General features: G+C 32.7%; 11 non-coding genes across 11 annotated transcripts; all 11 read right to left on the reverse strand.

Moving 5' to 3' along the window:
- Nucleotides 1-3,617: 3,617 nt before the first annotated feature.
- Nucleotides 3,618-3,699, reverse strand: TRNAS-GCU (transfer RNA serine (anticodon GCU)). Its single transcript has one exon. It is a non-coding gene; the product is annotated as a tRNA-Ser (tRNA).
- A 1,905-nt stretch (nt 3,700-5,604) lies between these two features.
- On the reverse strand, nt 5,605-5,686 carry TRNAS-GCU (transfer RNA serine (anticodon GCU)). Its single transcript has one exon. It is a non-coding gene; the product is annotated as a tRNA-Ser (tRNA).
- Nucleotides 5,687-7,589: 1,903 nt separating this feature from the next.
- On the reverse strand, nt 7,590-7,670 carry TRNAS-GCU (transfer RNA serine (anticodon GCU)). Its single transcript has one exon. It is a non-coding gene; the product is annotated as a tRNA-Ser (tRNA).
- Nucleotides 7,671-9,600: 1,930 nt separating this feature from the next.
- TRNAS-GCU (transfer RNA serine (anticodon GCU)) lies at nt 9,601-9,682 on the reverse strand. Its single transcript has one exon. It is a non-coding gene; the product is annotated as a tRNA-Ser (tRNA).
- Nucleotides 9,683-11,584: 1,902 nt separating this feature from the next.
- On the reverse strand, nt 11,585-11,666 carry TRNAS-GCU (transfer RNA serine (anticodon GCU)). The gene has a single exon. It is a non-coding gene; the product is annotated as a tRNA-Ser (tRNA).
- Nucleotides 11,667-13,570: 1,904 nt separating this feature from the next.
- TRNAS-GCU (transfer RNA serine (anticodon GCU)) lies at nt 13,571-13,652 on the reverse strand. Its single transcript has one exon. It is a non-coding gene; the product is annotated as a tRNA-Ser (tRNA).
- A 1,898-nt stretch (nt 13,653-15,550) lies between these two features.
- On the reverse strand, nt 15,551-15,632 carry TRNAS-GCU (transfer RNA serine (anticodon GCU)). Its single transcript has one exon. It is a non-coding gene; the product is annotated as a tRNA-Ser (tRNA).
- Nucleotides 15,633-17,524: 1,892 nt separating this feature from the next.
- TRNAS-GCU (transfer RNA serine (anticodon GCU)) lies at nt 17,525-17,605 on the reverse strand. The gene has a single exon. It is a non-coding gene; the product is annotated as a tRNA-Ser (tRNA).
- A 1,894-nt stretch (nt 17,606-19,499) lies between these two features.
- Nucleotides 19,500-19,580, reverse strand: TRNAS-GCU (transfer RNA serine (anticodon GCU)). Its single transcript has one exon. It is a non-coding gene; the product is annotated as a tRNA-Ser (tRNA).
- Nucleotides 19,581-21,480: 1,900 nt separating this feature from the next.
- On the reverse strand, nt 21,481-21,561 carry TRNAS-GCU (transfer RNA serine (anticodon GCU)). Its single transcript has one exon. It is a non-coding gene; the product is annotated as a tRNA-Ser (tRNA).
- Nucleotides 21,562-23,463: 1,902 nt separating this feature from the next.
- On the reverse strand, nt 23,464-23,544 carry TRNAS-GCU (transfer RNA serine (anticodon GCU)). The gene has a single exon. It is a non-coding gene; the product is annotated as a tRNA-Ser (tRNA).
- Between the last annotated feature and the right edge of the window lie 1,310 nt (nt 23,545-24,854).

Raw genomic sequence — 24,854 nt, forward strand, 5'->3', positions numbered from 1 at the left:
GTTCCCAACTGGTTTGGATGAAACAAATGCTCACTGAGTACAATGTCACTCAAAATGTCATGACATTGTTCTGTGATAATCTCAGTGCCATCAATATCTCCAAGAATCCCATCCAACACAGCAGGACCAAACATATTGACATTAGGCACCACTTCATCAGAGATCTGGTGGAAGACAAGGTGATCACTTTGGAACATGTAGCCACGGATCTTCAACTGGCTGACATATTTACAAAGGCTCTGGATGCTACTCAGTTTGAAAACTTAAGGAGCAAACTGGGAATATGTCTCTCTGAGACCTTATAGCAACCACTGATGGTTGGGATAAATTGGTTAATATCTCTGCCTATTAAACAATTTGTACTAGGCTATGATTGGTCAACAGATCATAGCTATGCCACTTGCAACAAGGGTGGATACAAGAGGGTAAGGAGACACCCTACTGTGAGAAGGCCAATGTACCTGCAGGAGTTCAAGGATGTTGTTCATGCAGGAGTGATTCTGGATGTCAGAAACAACATCATGGCATCTGATATGGTGGTACCTACTGTAAAGCAAAAGTGGGTGATTACTTGATCAAAGCTGTGAAGCAAGATCAAGTGGATGGTAACTTGGTTGAAACTGTGAAGTAAAACCAAGTCTGTAACTCTGTCGTTATTCTCTGGTTATGTTGTTGGCTTTGGCAACATTTTTGACAAAAAGGGGGAGTAACCCCTGACAAACAGAGTGGGTGTCTCTACAACAGACTCTCATGACGACAGATTCCTCCCCTGCAGCGATTGTGTGTGAAGTTTTTATTTAACTTCTGTATGTGTGTGAGTGTGCTGCCACTCTGAGTGTATTAGCTAGTATTGATTTCTGCTAGGTGTGTAATTCCGCTGCTATGAACTCTGTTATGGGGATCAAAGTGTTTTAGCCAAAAATTTGCCAAAGGGGGAGTTTGTAGGTGTTTAATTGGCTGCATTATATGGTAAAACACTAGATGGGTACTAATGTCTTGACTGATGTCATGACATGTATGTGTGACTACATTGTAGTTACTGCAGGACTAGCTAACACAGGATTTATTGAATGTCAAACTGGAAGCTGTGACATTCATACCTGGCAACAGATACTAAGGAATAGAACAGCAGGTGTTCTGTTAGAATTTAGTATTTATTTCCAGTCTGGTTATCAAGGAAAGACCAGACCTGGCATAAGGCCTACTGACTGAATGTCAAACTGGATGTTATGACATTCATCATTGACAGCAGCTACTGAACATTAGACAGAGTGGTGTTCTGCTATACTTCAGCATGTAACTTAGTTTGTTCTTCAAGAGAATAAGAGAACTAACTTAAGGCCAAATGTGTAATTGTTAAGTTGGACACGTTGACATTTATTAATGTAAGCTGTTACTGTAGTATGGTCTTTTTGATCATGTACAGGTCAGCAAAATTGTACAGTCTGTTTTCTGGAAAAACAGACTCAGCATATGGACCTTGATGTCAAGCTGAATGTCGTGACATTCATGCCTGACAGCATATGCTATATTGTAGGTTGTTCAGTTTTCTGTTTCAGCTTTTTCTCAGGCTATTCTTCAGGGATTCAACAACTGAGAGAAAATCCAGGAAATCAACAACCAAGCTACATTCAATGAACCTAACAAATAGCCTATTTGTTAGTAACCTAAATGTTGAATTTATGGGAACTCGCGTGACCTTAAATTCAGGAGAATACAGGTGCAAAAGCCCAGGACACTGCAATATAAAAGGAAGGCGTTCCTTCATTCAGTTTCAGGGATTTTGAGGCGTGAAGATTTTGTGTGTCCATCATACTTCACTGCTGTATTATTGTGAGTCTTGTATTAGACGTATCTTGTAAGCCAAGCCATTATCAAATAGATGATAGCTGTGGCATAGGGTGTTCATTGAATTGTAAGTGTTGTGTCACTCAAAGCTTTTAAGCGTGAGTGTTGTGTATCTTGATTAAAGTTGTGAAGCACAATCAAGAGTTGTTTGAAGTGTGACTTCAACTTGTCTTTAATATTATTTAATGATAGTAATCACTGAGGTGATTGAGGGGGAGTGAGTAGGAACTCTGATCTTAGGTTAAGATTGAAATTGCATTGGGTAGGGATTAAGTGATAAGTTGTAAACGGGTGAGTTTAGCTTTGAATTGATACTACTAATAGTGGATTTCCTCCCTGGCTTGGTAGCCCCCAGATGTAGGTCATGTTGGACTGAACTGGGTAAACAATTACTTGTGTTATTTACTGCACTTACTGTTAAAGTCTGCATAATCCCTGTCTGTGCAGAATTGGATGTCATAACAACCCGTGTGACATCCAAAGTCTTATAACTAGAATTTCAAAAAAATATATCCATGCAAGGTGAATGTGTTTTCTCAGCCACTACCTTAATGATTTAATTGTAATAAAAAAGGAATCCACCTCAAACTCGACCGTGAAGACTACATGTTATCACAATTGTTTTGAGGGATATTCAGCTTTTGGATGGAAACTTAGGAAAGACTTGTTATCGAAATCTCTTGATTTAGTTCATTAGAGAATTTCATGAAATGAAATTGGGAGCATCTTTAAAAGTAGCATGAGGAGGAATTGTTAGTCACAGGCTTACGAGAAGTAGGTTTTTAGCTAAATCCAAATGGAGCTCACCATTTTTGTTCTTAATAAAAGAAAGTTATTCTCCATTCTAAAATCTAGTGTATCATTACTTTTGTACAGTTTTTAAAAAGTCCATAAAAAGGTTTCTAGACATCTGGTCCCAAATAAAGATGACGGTCAAGGAATCCTTTTGTTCGGTGGTGGAAGGCCATGATGATGCAGATGATTTTTAGAAACATTTTGAGATGATGACAATGATGATGATTCACTTGTATAGTTGGCTTTGTGATGTGTGAATTATTAAGGATGGTGTTATCACTAATTATATCATTCTTATGTTAGAATTGAATCAGAGAACAAGAGACTTGGAAGAATATTCATTATGTATCATATAAAAAAACCTTTTATTAGGTCATATCTAAGATCAATAACTTATGAGTTAGTTTAATTTTAAAAACAACAATTTCTTGAGAAATAGGGTGATGTGCCATTAAACACTTTGACGATTAAGTTAGTCAAGAGTCATTAAAGTGAGGTTTTGAAGTTATTAATGTGTCAGTGAATAATGAGTTAAGTTTTATACAAAAAGGATTATGTTGTTAAAGTTCCAAGTTTAAAACAGTTAAAGGATAACTTTCTATGAGAATGTTGTAGACAAATTAAGATATAATAGCCATCATACCATCTTGGCCAACTCATTGACACTCCTTAGGCATCCTTTATGGGCGTGAGATGGCTTGTTATTGATCTTAAGGATTAGGAAAATATATTGCATGTTTAGTTAGTTATCATATTATTAATGTTTTCCCAATAGCAATGGTTTTCTATAAGTTCTCTGGTAATGTTGACACAACTAAAGACCAAAATTTTTTATCTCAATTTTAAAATACATGGAAAAGTTACTAGTATGTGGCTTTGGACGTAAATAGTTCAACCATGTTTTATTTTAGTTTGTTAAAAATGTAAGGTGGTGATATAATATTTTTCTAGTGATATATTAGCTAAAACAACAACGTCGCCTGAGAGATTCGAACTCTCGCGGGGAAACCCCATGTACTTAGCAGGCACACGCCTTAACCACTCGGCCAAAGCGACTTGTTAATAAATTTTTACAAATAATAGTGATAATATGTGTATATGAGATGTGTATACGACATAACCTTAACATTAAATTTTTCACACTACCTATTCCTAATATGTATTCATTAAATTATCCATGACACTAAATATTTTAATATTCTTATCCTGTTAAATGCTTTACTTCACTTTATCACTAGCTTTTAATACATATGCTCCATAACCCAAGACGGCCCCTCTGTTGAACATCTCTATTAACTTATTGATGTCTTTGTTTTTTTTTCATGATATATAGCTCTCAAATCTCCACTAACATTACTATCTCTATGATCTAGTAATGTGGGCTATGAAACAAAGGAAGAACTATGTCAAAGAACTGACACACGTGTATTTTATACCTTTGAATTAAGTCATGACACCCATTTCAAGCTCATGACTAACAATTTAAAATTGAGCGATCCCCTTGTGTCTATAAATGAAAGACTATATCCATTGTTTCGACTTGATTTCCTTGATGGTGGTTTCGTCCAGCGACTCTTATGAAATATGTTTGTTATGAGACCTTGACACATCATTGTAATTTATTTTTTTGGTGAAATTCAGTTGAGATCGGACAACCTAAAAATAATAAGTCTCAAAATAATAATAATGATGGGAAAAAATATATCCATGCAAGGTGAATGTGTTTTCTCAGCCACTACCTTAATGATTTAATTGTAATAAAAAAGGAATCCACCTCAAACTCGACCGTGAAGACTACATGTTATCCCAATTGTTTTGAGGGATATTCAGCTTTTGGATGGAAACTTAGGAAAGACTTGTTATCGAAATCTCTTGATTTAGTTCATTAGAGAATTTCATGAAATGAAATTGGGAGCATCTTTAAAAGTAGCATGAGGAGGAATTGTTAGTCACAGGCTTACGAGAAGTAGGTTTTTAGCTAAATCCAAATGGAGCTCACCATTTTTGTTCTTAATAAAAGAAAGTTATTCTCCATTCTAAAATCTAGTGTATCATTACTTTTGTACAGTTTTTAACAAGTCCATAAAAAGGTTTCTAGACATCTGGTCCCAAGTAAAGATGACGGTCAAGGAATCCTTTTGTTCGGTGGTGGAAGGCCATGATGATGCAGATGATTTTTAGAAACATTTTGAGATGATGACAATGATGATGATTCACTTGTATAGTTGGCTTTGTGATGTGTGAATTATTAAGGATGGTGTTATCACTAATTATATCATCTTATGTTAGAATTGAATCAGAGAACAAGAGACTTGGAAGAATATTCATTATGTATCATATAAAAAAAACCTTTTATTAGGTCATATCTAAGATCAATAACTTATGAGTTAGTTTTATTTTAAAAACAACAATTTCTTGAGAAATAGGGTGATGTGCCATTAAACACTTTGACGATTAAGTTAGTCAAGAGTCATTAAAGTGAGGTTTTGAAGTTATTAATGTGTCAGTGAATAATGTGTTAAGTTTTATACAAAAAGGATTATGTTGTTAAAGTTCCAAGTTTAAAACACTTAAAGGATAACTTTCTATGAGAATGTTGTAGACAAATTAAGATATAATAGCCATCATACCATCTTGGCCAACTCATTGACACTCCTTAGGCATCCTTTATGGGCGTGAGATGGCTTGTTATTGATCTTAAGGATTAGGTAAATATATTGCATGTTTAGTTAGTTATCATATTATTAATGTTTTCCCAATAGCAATGGTTTTCTATAAGTTCTCTGGTAATGTTGACCCTACTAAGGACCAAAATTTCTTATCTCAATTTTAAAATACATGGAAAAGTTACTAGTATGTGGCTTTGGACGTAAATAGTTCAACCATATTTTATTTTAGTTTGTTAAAAATGTAAGGTGGTGATATAATATTTTTCTAGTGATATATTAGCTAAAACAACAACGTCGCCTGAGAGATTCGAACTCTCGCGAGGAAACCCCATGTACTTAGCAGGCACACGCCTTAACCACTCGGCCAAAGCGACTTGTTAATAATTTTTTACAAATAATAGTAATAATATGTGTATATGAGATGTGTATACGACATAACCTTAACATTAAATTTTTCACACTACCTATTCCTAATATGTATTCATTAAATTATCCATGACACTAAATATTTTAATATTCTTATCCTCTTAAATGCTTTACTTCACTTTATCACTAGCTTTTAATACATATGCTCCATAACCCAAGACGGCCCCTCTGTTGAACATCTCTATTAACTTATTGATGTCTTTGTTTTTTTTCATGATATATAGCTCTCAAATCTCCACTAACATTACTATCTCTATGATCTAGTAATGTGGGCTATGAAACAAAGGAAGAACTATGTCAAAGAACTGACACACGTGTATTTTATACCTTTGAATTAAGTCATGACACCCATTTCAAGCTCATGACAAACAATTTAAATTGAGCGATCCCCTTGTGTTTATAAATGAAAGACTATATCCATTGTTTCGACTTGATTTCCTTGATGGTGGTTTCGTCCAGCGACTCTTATGAAATATGTTTGTTATGAGACCTTGACACATCATTGTAATTTATTTTTTTGGTGGAATTCAGTTGAGATCGGACAACCTAAAAATAATAAGTCTCAAAATAATAATAATGATGGGAAAAAATATATCCATGCAAGGTGAATGTGTTTTCTCAGCCACTACCTTAATGATTTAATTGTAATAAAAAAGGAATCCACCTCAAACTCGACCGTGAAGACTACATGTTATCACAATTGTTTTGAGGGATATTCAGCTTTTGGATGGAAACTTAGGAAAGACTTGTTATCGAAATCTCTTGATTTAGTTCATTAGAGAATTTCATGAAATGAAACTGGGAGCATCTTTAAAAGTAGCATGAGGAGGAATTGTTAGTCACAGGCTTACGAGAAGTAGGTTTTTAGCTAAATCCAAATGGAGCTCACCATTTTTGTTCTTTAATTAAAGAAAGTTATTCTCCATTCTAAAATCTAGTGTATCATTACTTTTGTACACTTTTTAACAAGTCCATAAAAAGGTTTCTAGACATCTGGTCCCAAGTAAAGATGACGGTCAAGGAATCCTTTTGTTCGGTGGTGGAAGGCCATGATGATGCAGATGATTTTTAGAAACATTTTGAGATGATGACAATGATGATGATTCACTTGTATAGTTGGCTTTGTGATGTGTGAATTATTAAGGATGGTGTTATCACTAATTATATCATTCTTATGTTAGAATTGAATCAGAGAACAAGAGACTTGGAAGAATATTCATTATGTATCATATAAAAAAAACCTTTATTAGGTCATATCTAAGATCAATAACTTATGAGTTAGTTTATTTTAAAAACAACAATTTCTTGAGAAATAGGGTGATGTGCCATTAAACACTTTGACGATTAAGTTAGTCAAGAGTCATTAAAGTGAGGTTTTGAAGTTATTAATGTGTCAGTGAATAATGAGTTAAGTTTTATACAAAAAGGATTATGTTGTTAAAGTTCCAAGTTTAAAACACTTAAAGGATAACTTTCTATGAGAATGTTGTAGACAAATTAAGATATAATAGCCATCATACCATCTTGGCCAACTCATTGACACTCCTTAGGCATCCTTTATGGGCGTGAGATGGCTTGTTATTGATCTTAAGGATTAGGAAAATATATTGCATGTTTAGTTAGTTATCATATTATTAATGTTTTCCCAATAGCAATGGTTTTCTATAAGTTCTCTGGTAATGTTGACACTACTAAGGACCAAAATTTCTTATCTCAATTTTAAAAATACATGGAAAAGTTACTAGTATGTGGCTTTGGACGTAAATAGTTCAACCATATTTTATTTTAGTTTGTTAAAAATGTAAGGTGGTGATATAATATTTTCTAGTGATATATTAGCTAAAACAACAACGTCGCCTGAGAGATTCGAACTCTCGCGGGAAACCCCATGTACTTAGCAGGCACACGCCTTAACCACTCGGCCAAAGCGACTTGTTAATAATTTTTTACAAATAATAGTAATAATATGTGTATATGAGATGTGTATACGACATAACCTTAACATTAAATTTTTCACACTACCTATTCCTAATATGTATTCATTAAATTATCCATGACACTAAATATTTTAATATTCTTATCCTCTTAAATGCTTTACTTCACTTTATCACTAGCTTTTAATACATATGCTCCATAACCCAAGACGGCCCCTCTGTTGAACATCTCTATTAACTTATTGATGTCTTTGTTTTTTTTTCATGATATATAGCTCTCAAATCTCCACTAACATTACTATCTCTATGATCTAGTAATGTGGGCTATGAAACAAAGGAAGAACTATGTCAAAGAACTGACACACGTGTATTTTATACCTTTGAATTAAGTCATGACACCCATTTCAAGCTCATGACAAACAATTTAAAATTGAGCGATCCCCTTGTGTCTATAAATGAAAGACTATATCCATTGTTTCGACTTGATTTCCTTGATGGTGGTTTCGTCCAGCGACTCTTATGAAATATGTTTGTTATGAGACCTTGACACATCATTGTAATTTATTTTTTTGGTGAATTCAGTTGAGATCGGACAACCTAAAAATAATAAGTCTCAAAATAATAATAATGATGGGAAAAAATATATCCATGCAAGGTGAATGTGTTTTCTCAGCCACTACCTTAATGATTTAATTGTAATAAAAAAGGAATCCACCTCAAACTCGACCGTGAAGACTACATGTTATCACAATTGTTTTGAGGGATATTCAGCTTTTGGATGGAAACTTAGGAAAGACTTGTTATCGAAATCTCTTGATTTAGTTCATTAGAGAATTTCATGAAATGAAATTGGGAGCATCTTTAAAAGTAGCATGAGGAGGAATTGTTAGTCACAGGCTTACGAGAAGTAGGTTTTTAGCTAAATCCAAATGGAGCTCACCATTTTTGTTCTTAATTAAAGAAAGTTATTCTCCATTCTAAAATCTAGTGTATCATTACTTTTGTACACTTTTTAACAAGTCCATAAAAAGGTTTCTAGACATCTGGTCCCAAGTAAAGATGACGGTCAAGGAATCCTTTTGTTCGGTGGTGGAAGGCCATGATGATGCAGATGATTTTTAGAAACATTTTGAGATGATGACAATGATGATGATTCACTTGTATAGTTGGCTTTGTGATGTGTGAATTATTAAGGATGGTGTTATCACTAATTATATCATTCTTATGTTAGAATTGAATCAGAGAACAAGAGACTTGGAAGAATATTCATTATGTATCATATAAAAAAAACCTTTTATTAGGTCATATCTAAGATCAATAACTTATGAGTTAGTTTTATTTTAAAAAACAACAATTTCTTGAGAAATAGGGTGATGTGCCATTAAACACTTTGACGATTAAGTTAGTCAAGAGTCATTAAAGTGAGGTTTTGAAGTTATTAATGTGTCAGTGAATAATGTGTTAAGTTTTATACAAAAAGGATTATGTTGTTAAAGTTCCAAGTTTAAAACACTTAAAGGATAACTTTCTATGAGAATGTTGTAGACAAATTAAGATATAATAGCCACCATACCATCTTGGCCAACTCATTGACACTCCTTAGGCATCCTTTATGGGCGTGAGATGGCTTGTTATTGATCTTAAGGATTAGGTAAATATATTGCATGTTTAGTTAGTTATCATATTATTAATGTTTTCCCAATAGCAATGGTTTTCTATAAGTTCTCTGGTAATGTTGACACTACTAAGGACCAAAATTTCTTATCTCAATTTTAAAATACATGGAAAAGTTACTAGTATGTGGCTTTGGACGTAAATAGTTCAACCATATTGGACGTAAATAGTTCAACCATATTTTATTTTAGTTTGTTAAAAATGTAAGGTGGTGATATAATATTTTTCTAGTGATATATTAGCTAAAACAACAACGTCGCCTGAGAGATTCGAACTCTCGCGGGGAAACCCCATGTACTTAGCAGGCACACGCCTTAACCACTCGGCCAAAGCGACTTGTTAATAATTTTTTACAAATAATAGTAATAATATGTGTATATGAGATGTGTATACGACATAACCTTAACATTAAATTTTTCACACTACCTATTCCTAATATGTATTCATTAAATTATCCATGACACTAAATATTTTAATATTCTTATCCTCTTAAATGCTTTACTTCACTTTATCACTAGCTTTTAATACATATGCTCCATAACCCAAGACGGCCCCTCTGTTGAACATCTCTATTAACTTATTGATGTCTTTGTTTTTTTTCATGATATATAGCTCTCAAATCTCCACTAACATTACTATCTCTATGATCTAGTAATGTGGGCTATGAAACAAAGGAAGAACTATGTCAAAGAACTGACACACGTGTATTTTATACCTTTGAATTAAGTCATGACACCCATTTCAAGCTCATGACAAACAATTTAAAATTGAGCGATCCCCTTGTGTCTATAAATGAAAGACTATATCCATTGTTTCGACTTGATTTCCTTGATGGTGGTTTCGTCCAGCGACTCTTATGAAATATGTTTGTTATGAGACCTTGACACATCATTGTAATTTATTTTTTTGGTGAAATTCAGTTGAGATCGGACAACCTAAAAATAATAAGTCTCAAAATAATAATAATGATGGGAAAAAATATATCCATGCAAGGTGAATGTGTTTTCTCAGCCACTACCTTAATGATTTAATTGTAATAAAAAAGGAATCCACCTCAAACTCGACCGTGAAGACTACATGTTATCACAATTGTTTTGAGGGATATTCAGCTTTTGGATGGAAACTTAGGAAAGACTTGTTATCGAAATCTCTTGATTTAGTTCATTAGAGAATTTCATGAAATGAAATTGGGAGCATCTTTAAAAGTAGCATGAGGAGGAATTGTTAGTCACAGGCTTACGAGAAGTAGGTTTTTAGCTAAATCCAAATGGAGCTCACCATTTTTGTTCTTAATAAAAGAAAGTTATTCTCCATTCTAAAATCTAGTGTATCATTACTTTTGTACACTTTTTAACAAGTCCATAAAAAGGTTTCTAGACATCTGGTCCCAAGTAAAGATGACGGTCAAGGAATCCTTTTGTTCGGTGGTGGAAGGCCATGATGATGCAGATGATTTTTAGAAACATTTTGAGATGATGACAATGATGATGATTCACTTGTATAGCTGGCTTTGTGATGTGTGAATTATTAAGGATGGTGTTATCACTAATTATATCATTCTTATGTTAGAATTGAATCAGAGAACAAGAGACTTGGAAGAATATTCATTTTGTATCATATAAAAAAACCTTTTATTAGGTCATACTAAGATCAATAACTTATGAGTTAGTTTAATTTAAAAACAACAATTTCTTGAGAAATAGGGTGATGTGTCATTAAACACTTCGACGATTAAGTTAGTCAAGTGTCATTAAAGTGAGGTTTTGAAGTTATTAATGTGTCAGTGAATAATGAGTTAAGTTTTATACAAAAAGGATTATGTTGTTAAAGTTCCAAGTTTAAAACACTTAAAGGATAACTTTCTATGAGAATGTTGTAGACAAATTAAGATATAATAGCCATCATACCATCTTGGCCAACTCATTGACACTCCTTAGGCATCCTTTATGGGCGTGAGATGGCTTGTTATTGATCTTAAGGATTAGGAAAATATATTGCATGTTTAGTTAGTTATCATATTATTAATGTTTTCCCAATAGCAATGGTTTTCTATAAGTTCTCTGGTAATGTTGACACTACTAAGGACCAAAATTTCTTATCTCAATTTTAAAATACATGGAAAAGTTACTAGTATGTGGCTTTGGACGTAAATAGTTCAACCATATTTTATTTTAGTTTGTTAAAAATGTAAGGTGGTGATATAATATTTTTCTAGTGATATATTAGCTAAAACAACAACGTCGCCTGAGAGATTCGAACTCTCGCGGGGAAACCCCATGTACTTAGCAGGCACACGCCTTAACCACTCGGCCAAAGCGACTTGTTAATAAATTTTTACAAATAATAGTGATAATATGTGTATATGAGATGTGTATACGACATAACCTTAACATTAAATTTTTCACACTACCTATTCCTAATATGTATTCATTAAATTATCCATGACACTAAATATTTTAATATTCTTATCCTCTTAAATGCTTTACTTCACTTTATCACTAGCTTTTAATACATATGCTCCATAACCCAAGACGGCCCCTCTGTTGAACATCTCTATTAACTTATTGATGTCTTTTTTTTTTTTTCATGATATATAGCTCTCAAATCTCCACTAACATTACTATCTCTATGATCTAGTAATGTGGGCTATGAAACAAAGGAAGAACTATGTCAAAGAACTGACACACGTGTATTTTATACCTTTGAATTAAGTCATGACACCCATTTCAAGCTCATGACAAACAATTTAAAATTGAGCGATCCCCTTGTGTCTATAAATGAAAGACTATATCCATTGTTTCGACTTGATTTCCTTGATGGTGGTTTCGTCCAGCGACTCTTATGAAATATGTTTGTTATGAGACCTTGACACATCATTGTAATTTATTTTTTTGGTGAAATTCAGTTGAGATCGGACAACCTAAAAATAATAAGTCTCAAAATAATAATAATGATGGGAAAAAATATATCCATGCAAGGTGAATGTGTTTTCTCAGCCACTACCTTAATGATTTAATTGTAATAAAAAAGGAATCCACCTCAAACTCGACCGTGAAGACTACATGTTATCACAATTGTTTTGAGGGATATTCAGCTTTTGGATGGAAACTTAGGAAAGACTTGTTATCGAAATCTCTTGATTTAGTTCATTAGAGAATTTCATGAAATGAAATTGGGAGCATCTTTAAAAGTAGCATGAGGAGGAATTGTTAGTCACAGGCTTACGAGAAGTAGGTTTTTAGCTAAATCCAAATGGAGCTCACCATTTTTGTTCTTAATAAAAGAAAGTTATTCTCCATTCTAAAATCTAGTGTATCATTACTTTTGTACAGTTTTTAACAAGTCCATAAAAAGGTTTCTAGACATCTGGTCCCAAGTAAAGATGACGGTCAAGGAATCCTTTTGTTCGGTGGTGGAAGGCCATGATGATGCAGATGATTTTTAGAAACATTTTGAGATGATGACAATGATGATGATTCACTTGTATAGTTGGCTTTGTGATGTGTGAATTATTAAGGATGGTGTTATCACTAATTATATCATTCTTATGTTAGAATTGAATCAGAGAACAAGAGACTTGGAAGAATATTCATTATGTATCATATAAAAAACCTTTTATTAGGTCATATCTAAGATCAATAACTTATGAGTTAGTTTAATTTTAAAAACAACAATTTCTTGAGAAATAGGGTGATGTGCCATTAAACACTTTGACGATTAAGTTAGTCAAGAGTCATTAAAGTGAGGTTTTGAAGTTATTAATGTGTCAGTGAATAATGAGTTAAGTTTTATACAAAAAGGATTATGTTGTTAAAGTTCCAAGTTTAAAACACTTAAAGGATAACTTTCTATGAGAATGTTGTAGACAAATTAAGATATAATAGCCATCATACCATCTTGGCCAACTCATTGACACTCCTTAGGCATCCTTTATGGGCGTGAGATGGCTTGTTATTGATCTTAAGGATTAGGAAAATATATTGCATGTTTAGTTAGTTATCATATTATTAATGTTTTCCCAATAGCAATGGTTTTCTATAAGTTCTCTGGTAATGTTGACACTACTAAGGACCAAAATTTCTTATCTCAATTTTAAAATACATGGAAAAGTTACTAGTATGTGGCTTTGGACGTAAATAGTTCAACCATATTTTATTTTAGTTTGTTAAAAATGTAAGGTGGTGATATAATATTTTTCTAGTGATATATTAGCTAAAAAAACAACGTCGCCTGAGAGATTCGAACTCTCGCGGGGAAACCCCATGTACTTAGCAGGCACACGCCTTAACCACTCGGCCAAAGCGACTTGTTAATAAATTTTTACAAATAATAGTGATAATATGTGTATATGAGATGTGTATACGACATAACCTTAACATTAAATTTTTCACACTACCTATTCCTAATATGTATTCATTAAATTATCCATGACACTAAATATTTTAATATTCTTATCCTCTTAAATGCTTTACTTCACTTTATCACTAGCTTTTAATACATATGCTCCATAACCCAAGACGGCCCTCTGTTGAACATCTCTATTAACTTATTGATGTCTTTGTTTTTTTTTCATGATATATAGCTCTCAAATCTCCACTAACATTACTATCTCTATGATCTAGTAATGTGGGCTATGAAACAAAGGAAGAACTATGTCAAAGAACTGACACACGTGTATTTTATACCTTTGAATTAAGTCATGACACCCATTTCAAGCTCATGACAAACAATTTAAAATGAGCGATCCCCTTGTGTCTATAAATGAAAGACTATATCCATTGTTTCGACTTGATTTCCTTGATGGTGGTTTCGTCCAGCGACTCTTATGAAATATGTTTGTTATGAGACCTTGACACATCATTGTAATTATTTTTTTGGTGAAATTCAGTTGAGATCGGACAACCTAAAATAATAAGTCTCAAAATAATAATAATGATGGGAAAAAATATATCCATGCAAGGTGAATGTGTTTTCTCAGCCACTACCTTAATGATTTAATTGTAATAAAAAAGGAATCCACCTCAAACTCGACCGTGAAGACTACATGTTATCACAATTGTTTTGAGGGATATTCAGCTTTTGGATGGAAACTTAGGAAAGACTTGTTATCGAAATCTCTTGATTTAGTTCATTAGAGAATTTCATGAAATGAAATGGGAGCATCTTTAAAAGTAGCATGAGGAGGAATTGTTAGTCACAGGCTTACGAGAAGTAGGTTTTTAGCTAAATCCAAATGGAGCTCACCATTTTTGTTCTTAATAAAAGAAAGTTATTCTCCATTCTAAAATCTAGTGTATCATTACTTTTGTACAGTTTTTAACAAGTCCATAAAAAGGTTTCTAGACATCTGGTCCCAAGTAAAGATGACGGTCAAGGAATCCTTTTGTTCGGTGGTGGAAGGCCATGATGATGCAGATGATTTTTAGAAACATTTTGAGATGATGACAATGATGATGATTCACTTGTATAGTTGGCTTTGTGATGTGTGAATTATTAAGGATGGTGTTATCACTAATTATATCATTCTTATGTTAGAATTGAATCAGAGAACAAGAGACTTGGAAGAATATTCATTATGTATCATATAAAAAAACCTTTATTAGGTCATATCTAAGATCAATAACTTATGAGTTAGTTTAATTTTAAAAACAACAATTTCTTGAGAAATAGGGTGATGTGCCATTAAACACTTTGACGATTAAGTTAGTCAAGAGTCATTAAAGTGAGGTTTTGAAGTTATTAATGTGTCAGTGAATAATGAGTTAAGTTTTATACAAAAAGGATTATGTTGTTAAAGTTCCAAGTTTAAAACACTTAAAGGATAACTTTCTATGAGAATGTTGTAGACAAATTAAGATATAATAGCCATCATACCATCTTGGCCAACTCATTGACACTCCTTAGGCATCCTTTATGGGCGTGAGATGGCTTGTTATTGATCTTAAGGATTAGGAAAATATATTGCATGTTTAGTTAGTTATCATATTATTAATGTTTTCCCAATAGCAATGGTTTTCTATAAGTTCTCTGGTAATGTTGACACTACTAAGGACCAAAATTTCTTATCTCAATTTTAAAATACATGGAAAAGTTACTAGTATGTGGCTTTGGACGTAAATAGTTCAACCATATTTTATTTAGTTTGTTAAAAATGTAAGGTGGTGATATAATATTTTTCTAGTGATATATTAGCTAAAACAACAACGTCGCCTGAGAGATTCGAACTCTCGCGGGGAAACCCCATGTACTTAGCAGGCACACGCCTTAACCACTCGGCCAAAGCGACTTGTTAATAAATTTTTACAAATAATAGTGATAATATGTGTATATGAGATGTGTATACGACATAACCTTAACATTAAATTTTTCACACTACCTATTCCTAATATGTATTCATTAAATTATCCATGACACTAAATATTTTAATATTCTTATCCTCTTAAATGCTTTACTTCACTTTATCACTAGCTTTTAATACATATGCTCCATAACCCAAGACGGCCCCTCTGTTGAACATCTCTATTAACTTATTGATGTCTTTGTTTTTTTTCATGATATATAGCTCTCAAATCTCCACTAACATTACTATCTCTATGATCTAGTAATGTGGGCTATGAAACAAAGGAAGAACTATGTCAAAGAACTGACACACGTGTATTTTATACCTTTGAATTAAGTCATGACACCCATTTCAAGCTCATGACAAACAATTTAAAATTGAGCGATCCCCTTGTGTCTATAAATGAAAGACTATATCCATTGTTTCGACTTGATTTCCTTGATGGTGGTTTCGTCCAGCGACTCTTATGAAATATGTTTGTTATGAGACCTTGACACATCATTGTATTTATTTTTTTGGTGAAATTCAGTTGAGATCGGACAACCTAAAAATAATAAGTCTCAAAATAATAATAATGATGGGAAAAAATATATCCATGCAAGGTGAATGTGTTTTCTCAGCCACTACCTTAATGATTTAATTGTAATAAAAAAGGAATCCACCTCAAACTCGACCGTGAAGACTACATGTTATCACAATTGTTTTGAGGGATATTCAGCTTTTGGATGGAAACTTAGGAAAGACTTGTTATCGAAATCTCTTGATTTAGTTCATTAGAGAATTTCATGAAATGAAATTGGGAGCATCTTTAAAAGTAGCATGAGGAGGAATTGTTAGTCACAGGCTTACGAGAAGTAGGTTTTTAGCTAAATCCAAATGGAGCTCACCATTTTTGTTCTTAATAAAAGAAAGTTATTCTCCATTCTAAAATCTAGTGTATCATTACTTTTGTACATTTTAACAAGTCCATAAAAAGGTTTCTAGACATCTGGTCCCAAGTAAAGATGACGGTCAAGGAATCCTTTTGTTCGGTGGTGGAAGGCCATGATGATGCAGATGATTTAGAAACATTTTGAGATGATGACAATGATGATGATTCACTGTATAGTTGGCTTTGTGATGTGTGAATTATAAGGATGGTGTTATCACTAATTATATCATTCTTATGTTAGAATTGAATCGGAGAACAGAGACTTGGAAGAATATTCATTATGTATCATATAAAAAACTTTTATTAGGTCATATCTAAGATCAATAACTTATGAGTTAGTTTATTTTAAAAACAACAATTTCTTGAGAAATAGGGTGATGTGCCATTAAACACTTTGACGATTAAGTTAGTCAAGAGTCATTAAAGTGAGGTTTTGAAGTTATTAATGTGTCAGTGAATAATGAGTTAAGTTTTATACAAAAAGGATTATGTTGTTAAAGTTCCAAGTTTAAAACACTTAAAGGATAACTTTCTATGAGAATGTTGTAGACAAATTAAGATATAATAGCCATCATACCATCTTGGCCAACTCATTGACACTCCTTAGGCATCCTTTATGGGCGTGAGATGGCTTGTTATTGATCTTAAGGATTAGGAAAATATATTGCATGTTTAGTTAGTTATCATATTATTAATGTTTTCCCAATAGCAATGGTTTTCTATAAGTTCTCTGGTAATGTTGACACTACTAAGGACCAAAATTTCTTATCTCATTTTAAAATACATGGAAAAGTTACTAGTATGTGGCTTTGGACGTAAATAGTTCAACCATATTTTATTTTAGTTTGTTAAAAATGTAAGGTGGTGATATAATATTTTTCTAGTGATATATTAGCTAAAACAACAACGTCGCCTGAGAGATTCGAACTCTCGCGGGGAAACCCCATGTACTTAGCAGGCACACGCCTTAACCACTCGCCAAAGCGACTTGTTAATAAATTTTTACAAATAATAGTGATAATATGTGTATATGAGATGTGTATACGACATAACCTTAACATTAAATTTTTCACACTACCTATTCCTAATATGTATTCATTAAATTATCCATGACACTAAATATTTTAATATTCTTATCCTCTTAAATGCTTTACTTCACTTTATCACTAGCTTTTAATACATATGCTCCATAACCCAAGACGGCCCCTCTGTTGAACATCTCTATTAACTTATTGATGTCTTTGTTTTTTTTCATGATATATAGCTCTCAAATCTCCACTAACATTACTATCTCTATGATCTAGTAATGTGGGCTATGAAACAAAGGAAGAACTATGTCAAAGAACTGACACACGTGTATTTTATACCTTTGAATTAAGTCATGACACCCATTTCAAGCTCATGACAAACAATTTAAAATTGAGCGATCCCCTTGTGTCTATAAATGAAAGACTATATCCATTGTTTCGACTTGATTTCCTTGATGGTGGTTTCGTCCAGCGACTCTTATGAAATATGTTTGTTATGAGACCTTGACACATCATTGTATTTATTTTTTGGTGAAATTCAGTTGAGATCGGACAACCTAAAATAATAAGTCTCAAATAATAATAATGATGGGAAAAATATATCCATGCAAGGTGAATGTGTTTTCTCAGCCACTACCTTTAGGATTAATTGTAATAAAAAAGGAATCCACCTCAAACTCGACCGCGAAGACTACATGTTATCACAATTGTTTTGAGGGATATTCAGCTTTTGGATGGAAACTTAGGAAAGACTTGTTATCGAAATCTCTTGATTTAGTTCATTAGAGAATTTCATGAAATGAAATTGGGAGCATCTTTAAAAGTAGCATGAGGAGGAATTGTTAGTCACAGGCTTACGAGAAGTAGGTTTTTAGCTAAATCCAAATGGAGCTCACCATCTTTGTTCTTAATAAAAGAAACTTATTCTCCATTCTAAAATCTAGTGTATCATTACTTTTGTACAGTTTTTAACAAGTCCATAAAAAGGTTTCTAGACATCTGGTCCCAAGTAAAGATGACGGTCAAGGAATCCTTTTGTTCGGTGGTGGAAGGCCATGATGATGCAGATGATTTTTAGAAACATTTTGAGATGATGACAATGATGATGATTCACTTGTATAGTTGGCTTTGGGATGTGTGAATTATTAAGGATGGTGTTATCACTAATTATATCATTCTTATGTTAGAATTGAATCAGAGAACAAGAGACTTGGAAGAATATTCATTATGTATCATATAAAAAAACCTTTATTAGGTCATATCTAAGATCAATAACTTATGAGTTAGTTTAATTTTAAAAACAACAATTTCTTGAGAAATAGGGTGATGTGCCATTAAACACTTTGACGATTAAGTTAGTCAAGAGTCATTAAAGTGAGGTTTTGAAGTTATTAATGTGTCAGTGAATAATGAGTTAAGTTTTATACAAAAAGGATTATGTTGTTAAAGTTCCAAGTTTAAAACACTTAAAGGATAACTTTCTATGAGAATGTTGTAGACAAATTAAGATATAATAGCCATCATACCATCTTGGCCAACTCATTGACACTCCTTAGGCATCCTTTATGGGCGTGAGATGGCTTGTTATTGATCTTAAGGATTAGGAAATATTGCATGTTTAGTTAGTTATCATATTATTAATGTTTTCCCCAATAGCAATGGTTTTCTATAAGTTCTCTGGTAATGTTGACACTACTAAGGACCAAAATTTCTTATCTCAATTTTAAAATACATGGAAAAGTTACTAGTATGTGGCTTTGGACGTAAATAGTTCAACCATATTTTATTTAGTTTGTTAAAAACGTAAGGTGGTGATATAATATTTTTCTAGTGATATATTAGCTAAAACAACAACGTCGCCTGAGAGATTCGAACTCTCGCGGGAAACCCCATGTACTTAGCAGGCACACGCCTTAACCACTCGGCCAAAGCGACTTGTTAAAAATTTTTACAAATAATAGTGATAATATGTGTATATGAGATGTGTATACGACATAACCTTAACATTAAATTTTTCACACTACCTATTCCTAATATGTATTCATTAAATTATCCATGACACTAAATATTTTAATATTCTTATCCTCTTAAATGCTTTACTTCACTTTATCACTAGCTTTTAATACATATGCTCCATAACCCAAGACGGCCCCTCTGTTGAACATCTCTATTAACTTATTGATGTCTTTGTTTTTTTTTCATGATATATAGCTCTCAAATCTCCACTAACATTACTATCTCTATGATCTAGTAATGTGGGCTATGAAACAAAGGAAGAACTATGTCAAAGAACTGACACACGTGTATTTTATACCTTTGAATTAAGTCATGACACCCATTTCAAGCTCATGACAAACAATTTAAATTGAGCGATCCCCTTGTGTCTATAAATGAAAGACTATATCCATTGTTTCGACTTGATTTCCTTGATGGTGGTTTCGTCCAGCGACTCTTATGAAATATGTTTGTTATGAGACCTTGACACATCATTGTAATTTATTTTTTTGGTGAAATTCAGTTGAGATCGGACAACCTAAAAAAATAAGTCTCAAAATAATAATAATGATGGGAAAAAATATATCCATGCAAGGTGAATGTGTTTTCTCAGCCACTACCTTAATGATTTAATTGTAATAAAAAAGGAATCCACCTCAAACTCGACCGTGAAGACTACATGTTATCACAATTGTTTTGAGGGATATTCAGCTTTTGGATGGAAACTTAGGAAAGACTTGTTATCGAAATCTCTTGATTTAGTTCATTAGAGAATTTCATGAAATGAAATTGGGAGCATCTTTAAAAGTAGCATGAGGAGGAATTGTTAGTCACAGGCTTACGAGAAGTAGGTTTTTAGCTAAATCCAAATGGAGCTCACCATTTTGTTCTTAATAAAAGAAAGTTATTCTCCATTCTAAAATCTAGTGTATCATTACTTTTGTACAGTTTTAACAAGTCCATAAAAAGGTTTCTAGACATCTGGTCCCAAGTAAAGATGACGGTCAAGGAATCCTTTTGTTCGGTGGTGGAAGGCCATGATGATGCAGATGATTTTTAGAAACATTTTGAGATGATGACAATGATGATGATTCACTTGTATAGTTGGCTTTGTGATGTGTGAATTATTAAGGATGGTGTTATCACTAATTATATCATTCTTATGTTAGAATTGAATCAGAGAACAAGAGACTTGGAAGAATATTCATTATGTATCATATAAAAAAACCTTTTATTAGGTCATATCTAAGATCAATAACTTATGAGTTAGTTTAATTTTAAAAACAACAATTTCTTGAGAAATAGGGTGATGTTCCATTAAACACTTTGACGATTAAGTTAGTCAAGAGTCATTAAAGTGAGGTTTTGAAGTTATTAATGTGTCAGTGAATAATGAGTTAAGTTTTATACAAAAAGGATTATGTTGTTAAAGTTCCAAGTTTAAAACACTTAAAGGATAACTTTCTATGAGAATGTTGTAGACAAATTAAGATATAATAGCCATCATACCATCTTGGCCAACTCATTGACACTCCTTAGGCATCCTTTATGGGCGTGAGATGGCTTGTTATTGATCTTAAGGATTAGGAAAATATATTGCATGTTTAGTTAGTTATCATATTATTAATGTTTTCCCAATAGCAATGGTTTTCTATAAGTTCTCTGGTAATGTTGACACTACTAAGGACCAAAATTTCTTATCTCAATTTTAAAATACATGGAAAAGTTACTAGTATGTGGCTTTGGACGTAAATAGTTCAACCATATTTTATTTTAGTTTGTTAAAAATGTAAGGTGGTGATATAATATTTTTCTAGTGATATATTAGCTAAAACAACAACGTCGCCTGAGAGATTCGAACTCTCGCGGGGAAACCCATGTACTTAGCAGGCACACGCCTTAACCACTCGGCCAAAGCGACTTGTTAATAAATTTTTACAAATAATAGTGATAATATGTGTATATGAGATGTATACGACATACCTACATTAACATTAAATTTTTCACACTACCTATTCCTAATATGTATTCATTAAATTATCCATGACACTAAATATTTTAATATTCTTATCCTCTTAAATGCTTTACTTCACTTTATCACTAGCTTTTAATACATATGCTCCATAACCCAAGACGGCCCTCTGTTGAACATCTCTATTAACTTATTGATGTCTTTGTTTTTTTTTCATGATATATAGCTCTCAAATCTCCACTAACATTACTATCTCTATGATCTAGTAATGTGGGCTATGAAACAAAGGAAGAACTATGTCAAAGAACTGACACACGTGTATTTTATACCTTTGAATTAAGTCATGACACCCATTTCAAGCTCATGACAAACAATTTAAAATTGAGCGATCCCCTTGTGTCTATAAATGAAAGACTATATCCATTGTTTCGACTTGATTTCCTTGATGGTGGTTTCGTCCAGCGACTCTTATGAAATATGTTTGTTATGAGACCTTGACACATCATTGTAATTTATTTTTTAGGTGAAATTCAGTTGAGATCGGACAACCTAAAAATAATAAGTCTCAAAATAATAATAATGATGGGAAAAAAATATCCATGCAAGGTGAATGTGTTTTCTCAGCCACTACCTTAATGATTTAATTGTAATAAAAAAGGAATCCACCTCAAACTCGACCGTGAAGACTACATGTTATCACAATTGTTTTGAGGGATATTCAGCTTTTGGATGGAAACTTAGGAAAGACTTGTTATCGAAATCTCTTGATTTAGTTCATTAGAGAATTTCATGAAATGAAATTGGGAGCATCTTTAAAAGTAGCATGAGGAGGAATTGTTAGTCACAGGCTTACGAGAAGTAGGTTTTTAGCTAAATCCAAATGGAGCTCACCATTTTTGTTCTTAATAAAAGAAAGTTATTCTCCATTCTAAAATCTAGTGTATCATTACTTTTGTACAGTTTTTAACAAGTCCATAAAAAGGTTTCTAGACATCTGGTCCCAAGTAAAGATGACGGTCAAGGAATCCTTTTGTTCGGTGGTGGAAGGCCATGATGATGCAGATGATTTTTAGAAACATTTTGAGATGATGACAATGATGATGATTCACTTGTATAGTTGGCTTTGGATGTGTGAATTATTAAGGATGGTGTTATCACTAATTATATCATTCTTATGTTAGAATTGAATCAGAGAACAAGAGACTTGGAAGAATATTCATTATGTATCATATAAAAAAACCTTTTATTAGGTCATATCTAAGATCAATAACTTATGAGTTAGTTTAATTTTAAAAACAACAATTTCTTGAGAAATAGGGTGATGTGCCATTAAACACTTTGACGATTAAGTTAGTCAAGAGTCATTAAAGTGAGGTTTTGAAGTTATTAATGTGTCAGTGAATAATGAGTTAAGTTTTATACAAAAAGGATTATGTTGTTAAAGTTCCAAGTTTAAAACACTTAAAGGATAACTTTCTATGAGAATGTTGTAGACAAATTAAGATATAATAGCCATCATACCATCTTGGCCAACTCATTGACACTCCTTAGGCATCCTTTATGGGCGTGAGATGGCTTGTTATTGATCTTAAGGATTAGGAAAATATATTGCATGTTTAGTTAGTTATCATATTATTAATGTTTTCCCAATAGCAATGGTTTTCTATAAGTTCTCTGGTAATGTTGACACTACTAAGGACCAAAATTTCTTATCTCAATTTTAAATACATGGAAAAGTTACTAGTATGTGGCTTTGGACGTAAATAGTTCAACCATATTTTATTTTAGTTTGTTAAAAATGTAAGGTGGTGATATAATATTTTTCTAGTGATATATTAGCTAAAACAACAACGTCGCCTGAGAGATTCGAACTCTCGCGGGGAACCCCATGTACTTAGCAGGCACACGCCTTAACCACTCGGCCAAAGCGACTTGTTAATAATTTTTACAAATAATAGTGATAATATGTGTATATGAGATGTGTATACGACATAACCTTAACATTAAATTTTTCACACTACCTATTCCTAATATGTATTCATTAAATTATCCATGACACTAAATATTTTAATATTCTTATCCTCTTAAATGCTTTACTTCACTTTATCACTAGCTTTTAATACATATGCTCCATAACCCAAGACGGCCCCTCTGTTGAACATCTCTATTAACTTATTGATGTCTTTGTTTTTTTTTCATGATATATAGCTCTCAAATCTCCACTAACATTACTATCTCTATGATCTAGTAATGTGGGCTATGAAACAAAGGAAGAACTATGTCAAAGAACTGACACACGTGTATTTTATACCTTTGAATTAAGTCATGACACCCATTTCAAGCTCATGACAAACAATTTAAATTGAGCGATCCCCTTGTGTCTATAAATGAAAGACTATATCCATTGTTTCGACTTGATTTCCTTGATGGTGGTTTCGTCCAGCGACTCTTATGAAATATGTTTGTTATGAGACCTTGACACATCATTGTAATTTTTTTTTTGGTGAAATTCAGTTGAGATCGGACAACCTAAAAATAATAAGTCTCAAAATAATAATAATGATGGGAAAAAATATATCCATGCAAGGTGAATGTGTTTTCTCAGCCACTACCTTAATGATTTAATTGTAATAAAAAGGAATCCACCTCAAACTCGACCGTGAAGACTACATGTTATCACAATTGTTTTGAGGGATATTCAGCTTTTGGATGGAAACTTAGGAAAGACTTGTTATCGAAATCTCTTGATTTAGTTCATTAGAGAATTTCATGAAATGAAATTGGGAGCATCTTTAAAAGTAGCATGAGGAGGAATTGTTAGTCACAGGCTTACGAGAAGTAGGTTTTTAGCTAAATCCAAATGGAGCTCACCATTTTTGTTCTTAATAAAAGAAAGTTATTCTCCATTCTAAAATCTAGTGTATCATTACTTTTGTACAGTTTTTAACAAGTCCATAAAAAGGTTTCTAGACATCTGGTCCCAAGTAAAGATGACGGTCAAGGAATCCTTTTGTTCGGTGGTGGAAGGCCATGATGATGCAGATGATTTTTAGAAACATTTTGAGATGATGACAATGATGATGATTCACTTGTATAGTTGGCTTTGTGATGTGTGAATTATTAAGGATGGTGTTATCACTAATTATATCATTCTTATGTTAGAATTGAATCAGAGAACAAGAGACTTGGAAGAATATTCATTATGTATCATATAAAAAACCTTTTATTAGGTCATATCTAAG

Source organism: Lathyrus oleraceus, chromosome 4 (genome assembly GCF_024323335.1).
Source record: "Lathyrus oleraceus cultivar Zhongwan6 chromosome 4, CAAS_Psat_ZW6_1.0, whole genome shotgun sequence".
Lineage (NCBI taxonomy): Eukaryota > Viridiplantae > Streptophyta > Magnoliopsida > Fabales > Fabaceae > Lathyrus > Lathyrus oleraceus.